Raw genomic sequence first — 11531 nt, forward strand, 5'->3', positions numbered from 1 at the left:
AGAGTGTTTGTTTTCTCACCCTTTATTTCACACTCCCTTTGCCTTCTCTTTTTAATGAGAATATGAAAGAAAAAAGAGCATTTTTAATCTCTGTAGACAATATCACCAGAGCTATTTTTAACTTCAGTTTCTGCAAATAACCCACCTCTTTTGTAAAGGAGCGAAAAATTAGTCTTTCATATTAGAAAATAAGATTATGTTTTATGGAGTTCATTTTTATGTTTATTTATTAGAGATTTTAAAGGCGACAACCAAATTCGCATAGTATTAGATTTCCACGCCACTCACATATGCGATGGCATATCCCTCACTGAGCATTCACTTTAGAAATTTTCCATTTTTAAGTCTCTTTCTCCTTTCCCTCCCCTCCCCCCTTCCTTTCTATCTCCTTTGACCTTTATTGAATTTACCAGAAATTCGTGACTTTGCTTACCTCAGAGTAGATCTGCTGAAAGATGCAGGCCCTGTTGCATAATCGAATGACAGCTACAAGTCAAGTTGCAACCTCCGTGCTACAATTCCAGGCATTTTTTTTTTTTTTTTGTTAGAGGATTTGGTCTTGAGGTATATGTTACTTAAACAGAAAAAAAACTCATTTGCTGAAAAAATTCCTTTGTTATTGTTATCACTTCCTGGATTGTAAAAAAAGAGAAAAACTTCCTTTGTTATTGAGAAAATATCCCTAATATTTTAGCGAAAATTTAGGAATATTTTTAGTAACTAGGAGAAACTAACAAACACAATTCTCCTTTAGATTTTAATTGGAAATTTGCTTTAGAGCTAAAATTTGAGAATAGGTGTAATTTTTCATCTTGGGTTCTGAGTATGACTAAAATCAGAAAATCAAACTATCCTAAGAAATCTGTGTGTCTTAGGACACACATGAGTAAAAAACCTTGCTGGAAAATTCACTCCAATATTTACAGAATTGATTTTTCCGTCTGACATTAGAGGCTAGTGATTATTCATGCGATGCCTCTGCTTCATACCACTATGTATATTGAATATTTCTGATGGTTATTAAAGTTGAAAAATGGCAGTACCATTGAACCAGGCTGGTAAACAAAAAGGTTAATTAAATATGCCATGGTTATCAATGACTAAAACACGAAGATAAAACACATTTGCAATTTTTTTCTATAACCGCTTTTTATTTTATCATTTGTAAAGTATCAGGAGTTTTCGGGGTCATGAATTATCATTATGAAAAGCAAGGCTATTAATATTTGGGAATGTTCTTTAACACAGGTGTGATGTGAGGCACAGCAAGATGGCGAGTTGAGCATCCTTGCTCCAACTCTTGTCATCTGTGTGATTTCAGACATGTTAGCTCTATCAGTTAGTTACTCCCTGCCACCACAGTGCTGTGTAACAAAAGACCTCAAAACTCAGTAACATCTAACATGAGTTCATGGGTTTGCTTGGTGTGGGTGGAGCTAGTCTGGCCTTTTGTGGGCTTGTGTTTAAGCTGTGACTTATGTCCAAGGCTGCTTCACATGTTTTTTACCCTCCTTGTCCATTAAACCCTACCCGAGATAAGTTTTCCTTATAGTGATGGCAGAAGCGCAAAGTGCAAGCCCAACCGTGCAATCGCATTTTAAGTGTCTGCTTGTATCTTATCCACGGACACCTCTTCTTCCAAATTAAATCCCATGGCTGGAGCCCAACAAATATGGGATGGGGAGAGTATACTTCGCTCATGGACGCTGGAGAGTGTGTGTGAACACTGACTGAGTAGCCATCTTATCTGATATATTTATGCCTTTCTAAACCTCCGTTTTTTTAATCAGTAAAATTATGACAAAAGGAATGGCCTCACTGTAACGTGGAGGAAATTAAACGAGACGTTGGGAAGTACCTAGGGCAGCGATGATGACCACTAAGATTTCCTGACACAGTAGATGTCATCACCCTCACGGAACACGACAGGAGGGGAGCTTAAGGCATCGTCTAACAATTCAGACGTACAGGAGAGCTGCAAATCTAGCACAAAGAATTTGGGCTTGCACTTCACCCAGACTCGCTGATCGTTAACATTTTGCCACGTTTGCTTTTCCTGAACCATTTGAGAGTTAGTTGCAGCTATCGTGCTTTTTCATCCCTAAATGCTTCGGTGTGAATTTCCTAAGAGTGATCTGTCATACAGACACAGTACAGATGTCAAATCAGAAAATTTAACACTGACTCAATATTATTATCTACCATATAGTCCATATTCGGTTTCAGTAGTTTTATGGCCATCCTTGTCCCCATCCTTACAACTCCCCTCCCCCACTAATCCAGAGCCTATTCCCAAATCACGCATTGTATTTAGTTATCATAGTTTTCTTTTTTATTAACTCACCTTTAATCAGAAAAAGTTCTTCAACCTTTCTTCATTTTTGTTGTCATTGCTTTTGAAAGATTATGGGCCAGTTATTTTGCAGACTGTCCCTCAGTTTGGCTTTGTAGAATGTTTCCATGTGATTACATTAGGTTCTGCGTCGTGGGCAAAATACTTCGCGAGTGGCATTTTGTTTTCTCCGTGCATCGCATGAGGAGACATACGATGTCCCTTTAACTCGTTATTGGTGATACTAACTTTGATCCCTTCACTACGGTGGTGTCTGTCAGATTTCTTCATGAGAAATCACTGTTTTCCCCTTTATAATTTATAAGTAATCTGCTGTAAAATACTTTGAGATTGTGTAACTATTGTTCTTCATATAGTCACATTACTTTTTGCAGCCCTTGAGAATTCTTCTTTGAATTGATTATGACTATGATGGTTATAAAAGAATGATTTACCAACTATTGCTTTTTCTACATTTATCAGTATTCTGCTACAAGGAATCACTTTTCCTTCTCATCACTAATTTATTTAATTAGTATGAATTTTTAGTGAATTTTTATTCTATCTGTGGATTGTAGGTTATCATGCATAGTTTTTATTATATTTTGATGTGCAGATTGTCCCATACGTGGCCAGTCAGGAGGCCCCTTCAAGCTGGCTCCCTTGCTTTTTTGAGCACATCTTCGCTTTTTGGCATGCCAAGTTGTTCCGGGCTCATGTTGTACTGAAAATATTCTAGTCCTGGAATTAGCCATTTCTCCACAGAACCCTAGGTTAGTATGTTCTTTTGCCTTCAGGCCGAATTATATTAATTCATATGAAAATGTAGCCCATAAGCTCAGTAACTTAGGTTTAATAACATTATCATGACTGCTCTGAGGAACTGTACACTCAAACATGATTTACCGACTTTTATAGGGGAATTTCAAGTTGATGACATTGTATAAAATATCATGATTTGGCAAAATGACTAATGCACAAAAATTGTTAGTCATGAATTGACCGCATCAATCACATTTAGCACATTTAGATATTCTTCATGATAACATAAAAGATCTGACCTGCAGATTCCACACTAAACAAAATAGAATACATACTATCATATAAAAGATCATAATTCCTGGAGAGTTTTTGTTTTTGTTTTTCAAGAAGAAAACTGTAAATAAATGGTGAGACATAGAGGTCATCGATTCTTGCGTTTGCTGATATCTGTGTGCATTAAAGAGATTCCAAAGTCAATGGTCCTTTTTTTTTTTTTTTAATCACGATCAAATACGTTGTCTTGATTGTTCAGGAGAAAGGCGTCATCCTTCTGAATGTTACATGCAGACTTGAGTGAACGTATTCGCAGAAATAACTCAGACGGCAGCATCAGCTAGAAATCCAATAGGTATATGCCTGCTCTCTAAAATCTCCTTATTAACCAAACAGCCTTTTCACTACGCAGTGCAGGTAGGTAGTGGGTCAGTCATTTACGAATCCACTTTTTTCTACCTCCTTCTCCTCGCCTTCCCTTCTAGATCAGCGTTCTCTTCTCATCCTCACGAAGGTCAAACATGGCGCCCTCTTCATTTCACATTCCTGAGTGTGCCGGCTTCTCTGAGGAGAGGATGTTTCCATGAGCTTTCACAAGGAGCGAAAATACACCTCTGGTAGCAACTCAGACTCCTTGTGACTCCAGGGCTACCGAGGCAATGGAAGTGTTTGGACGGAGCCAGAAGTATCAACAGAGGAGTCCAGCCTGGCTCAGCTGAGGGGTGAGCAGAAGCATTTCACTACCCTCCAGCGAGGGTGAGGTGGGACTCGAACTTGCAATCTCAGGCTGGGTCGAGGGGTATAGAGTGAGAGTGGATGCGCACATACCCCAAACCCTTTCCTATGCCCATAAAACTCGCTAAAATACCATCTCTTTGTTCCAAACTGTGTGAGACTTCTTCCACCAGGTGAATCCTGGGCACATTTTTATTCATAGCACTGTGCTTACAACTGTAATATGATTAATTCACATTGTTATTTGAGTACTTATCTCTCTGCTTTCCAAGTTTCTATGTAAGCACCTCGAGATCAGGGGTGTCTCTAGCTGATCTTCACACACTCTCACAGTCGTTGCATGATGAAAGTGCTCGACAGATACTATTTCTTCCCTTGAAATATGATTCTCTTCTTTATGCCAATATCCAATTATGCAATGTATTCATCTGCAGGGTTTTTCTTCTTTCCTAAAAATGTTTTAAACAGGCAACACTCCAACTTAGACTCTCATCTCTCACGACTAATTACATTGCTTTAAAAATGGTGATCAGGCACCGGAATTTATTTTAACAAGGGAGCACATTACACACTCCAGAGGGAGTGATATCAGCCAGGGTCCTGGGCGTGTAGACTCAAACTGCACCCAGTATCCATCGCCTGTTCTTGGGGAGCGGGAAGGCTCCACAGAGGTTCACAGATACCTCTTTTCTTAATTAAAAGTCTCATTGATGGCTCTAGAATAACGGCATATTTATTTATATCTGTTTATATCTTCATGAAGTCTTTACTCCCCAAAGCATAAGTGCTTAATGCATGCTTTCATCACTTAAATGAATGATTAAAATAGGAATGGGAGCTTTTCTTAAAAAAAAAAAAAGTTGAGCATAAACTGGAAACATGGAGTCTGTTCTCTCACCTCGTCATCCTTGAATCTGGGCCATCCTTGAATCTGGGCCGTCTCTGGCACCGGGCTCCAGAGACCGACCATCTCGCTCGGACTCCCAGCTCTGCCGCTTTCTGACTGCGCCATCTGAACGCATTTCTTTTTCCTTTTTCTTTTTTTTTTTTTTGCCTCCATCTCCTCATCTTTCAAATGAGCATGAGAACAGTTTATCTACTCTTCTTAACACCACTGTGAGGCTTGAAAAAGTAAGCATGTATCAAAAGCGTACCATGGCACCTGGCACGTGGCGGGCACCGCCACCGAGCTACTTGGTGAGACTGCGAGGTGTCCTGGGAGCACACGCCACGCACGTCTGAGCGTGCACGTCAAGGCTCTCCCTGGGATGCTCTGCTGTTTGGTGCTTCTCTTCATTCTACAAACAGCTGAAAGCTCTGCTTATCGTTGAGGCTGGGGAGGGCTCAGTCAGCCTTCTCGGGCTTGGAACTACTTGCGGGCTGAGGTTATAGGTTTATGGAATAGAGTTCCCTCCCCCTGGGTCCCTGAAACCCTGAAAATCTTGGAGAATCTGGCTGCTGCCCCACTGGTGAGCAAAGTGGGTTCTGAGAGGACACAGAAATAAGGAGAGCCAGGCCCAGGGAGATCAGGATCAGGGGACTCATGAGGAAGAAAGCCATGGAGAGGACAACGAGGAGGAAGGAAGACCAAAGTACCAAATGCCAGGCTTTTAGCAGAAGTGCAAAGATGCTGTCGATGATGATAAGCAGGAGATGCTGTCGATGATGATAAGCGGGAGTCGGAGCTTACAAAGACTCACCAGGCTGAAGTGTACATTAGGCAGATGCTGGGTGTTACTTCGCAAGGGCGGCGAGTCTCAGGGATGCTGTAAAGCTCTTTCGAGGGGGCTCCCCACCCACTGACATCCTGCAGTCTCTCTTCAGGGCCTCCAGACATCTTGCCCTGAGCTTTCCACACATGGGCTCGCTTGACCATCTCTCAGCATGTCCTGGGCAGCCATGTGCAGACTTGACCCAAGTACCACGACAGAGATTATGGCCCATAGATAGCCAGGGGCTGCCTTCTGGCCACCAGCCCAGCCCCTCTGGATTCTCCTGTGTATTTCCTCGGGGGTTGGGATGCTTGGCAATCTCTGGCCTGCCTAAGGAGACCACTCTGGGCATATCGGGGCCCTAGATATTTGAAAAAACTGGAAAGTCGGTTTTGATGTTCAGGGAGTTTCACAATGAGTGAGCAGCACAGGTTACATCTGGTCGTTCGTTGTAGGTTTATTTTCACGATCATCCTCATTTGCTTCTCCAGGAGTATCATGCGTCAATGTTTCAGTTACTTAACCTCCTTGACATCTCCGATACTGTATCAGTAATTAAAATCACATATTGTCTCTCCCTGTGAGAAAAAAGATACCTGCTTTTTTTTTTTTTTTTTGCTGAGCAAATGGCTGCCACATTTACCTTGATGCCGCCTGCATTTGAGAACACCCATGTCCTTCGCCTCCTGTAATAGAAAGAAAACGAGCACTTTGAATCCTGCGGTGGGTTTGTGGAAACGTTTCTAATTCCACAGTGCTGAATTGTTAAAATGGCATGTGAATGATCTCGTGTCACTAATAGAAAATGAAAATCCCGCAGGCGATTGCTTTTCCTAATTCTGTTTGATTTTCCGAGAGCAGATACAATTATTCAAAGCACAGATGAAATCATGCACGTGGGCATTTAAATTTGGGATTGAATCTCCTACGAACCTGCGCTTGGAAAAAAAGCCTTCAGGGAATTAGCATTTTCCCAGCAGCAGATTTAATAACCCTGAAAAAGGGTTTGTGAACCCTGCCGTCCGTCACGGCGCTCAGCTGCTTTAAGGGCGCTACAAAGGAAATAGATTCTATTAAGGCGACTTCTATTTCACTGACAAGGTATTTGCGAATTGTAACAGACATAAAAAATGAATCATGTGTCATGAGACAATTTGTAAGGTTTCTGTTGAGTTTTTCTTCTGGTTTATGCTAGTTGGCACTGTGCACAAGCCGTGCCAAAAAAAAAAAAAAAATGTCTTAGACAGAGGCTTGCTTTGGAAGAATAAAACCCAGTCTGTGTGATATCTACAAAGGAAAGCTTCTTTCTACCATCACTATGCTCCTTATTATGCATCATTCATTCATTTATTCATTCATTCTTCATTTGGGTTTCATTATGCTTTCCATGTTAAGTGCAGAATTCATGGCCTGTGATGGCGCTTGTGAGAATATAGAAGGACGTATATTGAGCATCTTTTTCTAGTATTTCCTTTTCTTTTCATTCTAGGATCACATGTCCATGTGCCCATGTGTTTATAGGCTCCACATCCTGGTCAGGGAACTAGCACCTGTGGCGTGCTGGGGAGGGGTGGGGGCTGCAGAGGGGGCTTCGTCTGAGCCACAACACATAACACCTTGCCATCTAGCTGTGATTCCAAACAGAGCAAGGGTGTGATTCCTTCAGGCCACTTTGAGCCAATCTTCAGCTATTAAGGGTCTTAATCGGTAGAGCTCCTGGATCTTCTAAAAAGACTGCCTTGGTTCCTTGTTTGAATTGCCACCAGAAAGTTGTATACCTTTTATACACTTTTTAAAAAATGTATAATCGCCCATCCATTCACTCGACAAGTATTTACTGAGTATCTACCAAGTGTCAGGCATGGTCTAGGTACTGGAAATACAACAGTGGAAAAGATACCCATGGACTCCGTCCTCACTTCTGTGCTATAGAGATGCAGGTTTAGTGGGAAGAAAGATATTAAAAGAAGAGGAACACAAATATAGAATTACAGACTGGGGGGGTTTGGGGTGGTGGCTGTCTGAGAAGAAAAACTGTGCATTGAGTGACTCTGGCAGGGAACCCGTTCTAGAAAGGTGGGGATCAGGGAAGCCCTCTTTAGAAGAGAATTTATGCAGACACCTGAAGAATGAGTGGATGTTGGGCAGGCAAAGTTTCGAGGACAAGAGAGTTCCAGGTGGAGGGAGTGGTATATGGGAAGACCCTGAGTCAGGGCCAACGAAGGCCAGCATGATGGGAGAATTGTGAGAGTACAGATGTCGGTGGCCCCTCTGGACTCCTGTGGCACCTGCCATCCCAGTGAATGCGATGGCTTCCAACAGCAGCTTCGTGATTCTCCATCGGAGGGTTTCTCGGGCACGCTCGTCCTGAGTAATGCAGAGCGGACAGGACGTACTGGATAGAGGTCCCTGCAAGCAGTCGTTAGCCATTGGTGACGTTAGTTGGAGGATAAATATCTCAGCTTCCTCATCCCTCAGGTGAGATAACTCTGAAGTATGCCACACATCATCTCCTAACGGTCCCCAGCAGGACTGAGCCCCAGTTGTGGGGGTAACCCGCTCATGAACACATCAGTGAACCAATATTTTCCAAATGATCAATGCATGATGGTTCAAAACCACATATGGGTGAAAGATCCATTCGAAGGGCAAGAAAGTCCAATGGATTTTAAGGTCATGGAAATGAAAAGGTCACTGATAGGATTTCACATTCTGACCGGCAACGAATCATTAAAAAACGGCCACATGCTGAGATTTGGTGTAGTATCAAAAAAGGATCGCCACAGTGATCTGAAACGCCTACTAAACACTCCTTTTTTCCCTGCCAGCTGCCTGTCTGTGCGAGGCCTCGTGGTCTTTGATTTACCAACATAATGTATCACAGCGGATTGAATGCAGATGTGAGAATCCAGATGTCTACTATCACCAGGCACTAAAGAGATTTGCAAGAATGTAACACGATGCTATTCTTTTTGCTAAAAATGATCTGTTTTTGAAAATAGACTTGGTCTTCATAAACTTGTTACTCGTGTTAGTCACACATGTTACTTACATTAATTACACTACTATGGAACGGTTTTACTATTGTTATCTACAAATACATTCATCATTAGAAATGACATTCCCTCCGTTTAAATTTCTGTTACGGTACATGCTGATCAGTCTAATCCCCACACACCACAACTCTTCGAGGTCCTCGATACCTTGACGGGTATGATGGGTTTCTGAGATTACAGTGTTTGAGGCCTGCTGACGTAGGGCCTGCCGCTTGCGGATTGGGGATATTTTCACCAATTCGGTGGGAGCCACCAAAGAGTTTTAGGCAGGTAAGTTCCAAGTTGAAGCAGATATTAAAAGTCATTAACCTTGCATGTGTGTTTGTCTGTGATTAAAATATGTTAACGACCTCTGCAGCTGTGGAAGGCAAATAGATCCTAATGGGGCATTTACAGTCTGTTCATCCAGCCCTTCTAAGGAGGCCCCTACTCAGCCGCTCTCTCTAGCAGACGCACCGGGTCGAGCTCCCTGATAGCAGCAAGGTGTCTTTTCTTGGTCTTCAATTAACCGCCTGCATGTCATCTGAGGCATGCAGAAAAGCATTCAGTTAGTCACGAGCCACTTAACAAATGCCCACAAGGCACATTGCGGTGTATGAACTGACGAAAGTCACCTGAAAAAGATTAGACGAAGTCTTCATTCTTGAGAAGTCCGGGGTCTGGGAGGCGAGGGCCACATCTGCTTTCCCCAGGGGAATGATTGGCATGCTTCGCTCCTTTGACTTGCTTTGACCTTCCCGCACTGTGTTCTCCTGACTTGCTCCAGACCTTCCTCTCTGGAGGGCAAGGTCCAGCTGAGCGAAGGAGGATGAGAGAGAAGATTTAAGTGAGGGAAGCAGGGAGGAAAAAGGAAAAGAAAAGGGAGCGAGACATTCTAGCGGAGACATCGTTTTCGACGTGTTGAGAGCACATCATTCAAGCTCCCACACTGCCCTTGCTGCCCTGACTCCAGGGGGTTCCTTGTGAGTTTAGAAATCAATGTTTAATGGGGTGAGTGAGGGGAAGTGAGCATTTGTCTCTTGCTGAGCAGAGGTCAGCCCCCTGCGACTCCTCCGGGCTGGAGTGGGAAATCGAGGGAATTGTTGTCATATGGCCAATGTCATGGCTAAGTGAATGCTAGATTTAGGGATTACAGTGTGACTGGGTGACAAAGAAAGTGCTTGCCAGCGTGAACCCGCCGCACACAGAGCTGAGCTCTGGACAACACAGACGACACAGGGGGCCGGCTTTCCTCCTCGCATTTCAAAACTCCTTCCAGCGACAAGTAACAGGTTGCTTCTGAGCATGCGCAGTAACATGGGCAGCAAGGGTACCTGTTCTCCAGATGTGCAAATGGCGCATGGAAAGTAGGGCTCCTTCCTCCTGCAGAGCTGGTTACCTCACAGGGCATCGCGTCCCGGCGGAAGTTCCTGCCGAGAGTTCGGAACTCTCACACACACGTCCAGGATGTCGCCACCGCCAGCTAGGCTCTGGCGCGGACTCTGTCAGCCTGGAGCTTTGTTCTTTCTCTCTTCCAGGAGCATTGATGAACTTCTGGCACCCTCTTGCATGGCTGGCATCGGAGTGGAAACATGAAGCCTCCAGTGTATTTTCCTGAAATTCATCGCTTTCTTTGGACCCCTTTGCAAAAGGGGGAAAGTCCCCACTTTGATATTTCCGGTAAGAGTTGGCTCAGTCATCTGCTTTCCAGGCCTCATTACATGCAAAGTCTTCATTAGCTCTGGGAATATGTGCACTATGGACGATTTCAGCAAAATGATCTGGTTTTAGAGCTTTTGCATTATGAAGCTTTGCAAACTATACGGAAAAGTTTCTCCGGAGAAGAACGTATTCCTTTAGCTCAAACCCTTTAACATCCTGCTGGGGGAGCGGAGAGACAGAACTGGACCGAGTGGCACTCTTTGGGCTCCAGCCCGGGTCACCTAGGGGGCCAGGGCATGTGCCTTCCCTCCACAGAGCCAGCAGGAGCTAGAAGTAATGAAGAGGACACTCAGGCTTTGTGAGACACAGGAAGGGGCCAGATGGAGAGGTAGAGGGGCATGCTGGGGTGTGGGAGCCTGAAGGAGAATATGCTGACTTGGGATGCGGGAATGATTTCGTTGCCTCTGGAAGTCTAGGCAGTGAGGCCTTCTGTTGGCCTTTTGGGCTTCAAGGGAATGAGCCGCACCAGGGAGTCCGGTTGTAGATTACATAGCAAACCCAGCCCTGCATCCAGATCAGAACCAGAATTCAAGTGTTGGGTGGGGCTGGGGCTGCCCCGTTTACATTTTTATTTACCACTTGGCTCACATGCTAAGATCCGATCCTTTGTGGAAATCTAGCACCCCTTTCAGAGGCGTGGCAAATGCCTTTAAGGACATCGCTCACTCAAACCTCTCTGCCCTTCTCAGATTCTTAGAAAGCAGAAAGACAAAGTGCTGTGACCTCAAAAAAGATGTAATACTCTTACTACCAATCTGCTTTGAAGTGAGACAATGGTCCATTCACACAGGCGGGTAGACTTAGGTCATGTTTGGCTTTGATCACCAACCCCAAACTCTTGATGACTCAACCACTTCCTGTGAACCCGAAATCGCAGCTGCTGTAACAGAGCCGTGGCCCTCCAAGAGGCAATGTGATGCAGAGCCGACAGCCCAGTGTTTGAAGTCAGACAACTCCAGG

This window comes from Pteropus alecto, unplaced genomic scaffold (assembly GCF_000325575.1).
Source record: "Pteropus alecto unplaced genomic scaffold, ASM32557v1 scaffold152, whole genome shotgun sequence".
In the NCBI taxonomy this organism is placed as follows: domain Eukaryota; kingdom Metazoa; phylum Chordata; class Mammalia; order Chiroptera; family Pteropodidae; genus Pteropus; species Pteropus alecto.